Raw genomic sequence first — 1,925 nt, forward strand, 5'->3', positions numbered from 1 at the left:
GGTCATTTGTCGGTTCTCAGTTTCTGTCCCTGAAGGCCAGAGTCATTAAAAGCGCAAGCGGGCAGGATAAAGTGGAGGGATTAGCAATTCAGGCAAATGGTGGCGGAACTCGAGAGTCATGGTATACGGTGGAATTGTGGAGACTCACTAGTGTCGCTATACTGTTGGAGTTCGGTGTAAAAGCCCCTTGGAAGTGTGAGTCTGTGACAACACACAAACCAAAAAGCGAACTGTACAGAAGATTATTATCTGTGTGGACAGCACAGAATTAAGGAGGCTAGGGCCATTTGAGGAGTTTGTTCGTATTTGCAGTCGATGGAACGAGTGAGCGAGAGGGTACTACCAAGAGTGGGGAGCGAGTAGCTGCGAGTGTGCTATCAAACTGGGTATGACCGTGCCGGGCCATCACTGTCCTTACATGCTGTCCTTACGTACTGTCCTTACATGTCAGCCAAGCAGGGCGTCTAAACCAGATATGGCCGAAGGTCGATGATTGGGAGGACGAAGGAACGGGATGAGATCAGTAAAGCCTGTGGTGTTTGAGGAGACGTCAGATAGGATGATGCGCATTAACAGAGAAAAAGCTCACTAGCACAATTAGGGTGGGCACAACAAGTCATTAAATGAGACAGAATAGGGAATTTGCACTTAGTAGAATAGTGATTGAGCAGGGAGTAAGTCTGAAACTACTTGATAATGAAATACAGGAGGTCTGGGGCAAACGGTAAATGCATGTAGACGGGAGATGTGGTTTGAGAAGTTAGGCGTATAAGGACTGACGAGGGTTGACTCCCGAGATGGTGGAGTAGTTTATCTGGAATTCATGGTATGATTTGAACAGTACCATAATCCAGGAAATAAACTGAATGTGAGAGAACTGGTCACCAGTCCACGAAGCACTGCTGTCAGCTTAAATTGACAAGTGTTGCATTGCGAAGTAGGTTTTTGGGCACCAGCATATGTACTGGCTGTGGAGGATTAGGAACATCATGTATGTAATAGCATCATTGCATACGTCCGCTCCTGGAAGAAGTAAGTAGGTGCGTGCGTTTTGTTTGGTTGACGAAATTGGTGTTGGTGCGCTGTAACTCCCGTTTTGAAAAAGGCAGCCACATCTATGCACGTCGATGCAAGCAGTGGGGATCGCGTGTTTTCTTTAGGCTATTCCGTCTGTTTTTTACGCATTTTCTTTTTTAAAGGGCGGAAGGTCACTTTTATCGCGGACTTTTTTTTGTAGCGCCGCCACTTAAATGACACAACCCGGACGAGTCCGGCTCAGCAGCAATAAACGAAAAACAACGGTGATCTTTATAGATTTCCTCAACTAAAGGCCATGCTCGGGATCACTGGCGATGGGCGAAGCGCCCGCATATAATTACATAGTTGTGTATGTGGCTGGGTAGGAAAAACAATGGTGGGAATCGGTAGTTTCCTAAATCGTGTTAGAGGCTTAGGAGGTTTCGCGATTTTGGTTTCTAAGAATCAAGTCTATTTCACTTGATCTTATAACCTCCTTATATTCTCTTCCTTAGTTGTACCTTCGCTCGGCATGAATTAGGCACACATGCGGATCGGTCAACATTGACAATGGAACCGATTTAATACATAGTATGTTTTCCAGTACCAATTTTACGGAAGATATAAAGAAGATTTGGTCGGATATACTCTCTCCGTTGCACATCGAGTGAAACTGGCGCACGGAAATATACGGCGTGCCTATCCGCTATGGCTTCATCGTCCAATAAATAGACAATAATAATGATAATAATAATTATAATGTTTATTCCCAACTTGTGGGTGGCATACCGTCTGGCATGATCATGCGTTTACAGTCAGAATGGGGCACTACTGAGGTATTTGCGGGAAGTGTTGACTGCGCGAAAAGGGGACAATGTCACAAACAGTGGGAGGTACTTGATTAAACA

This window comes from Opisthorchis viverrini (genome assembly GCF_000715545.1).
Source record: "Opisthorchis viverrini unplaced genomic scaffold opera_v5_223, whole genome shotgun sequence".
NCBI classification, from domain to species: Eukaryota; Metazoa; Platyhelminthes; class Trematoda; order Opisthorchiida; family Opisthorchiidae; genus Opisthorchis; species Opisthorchis viverrini.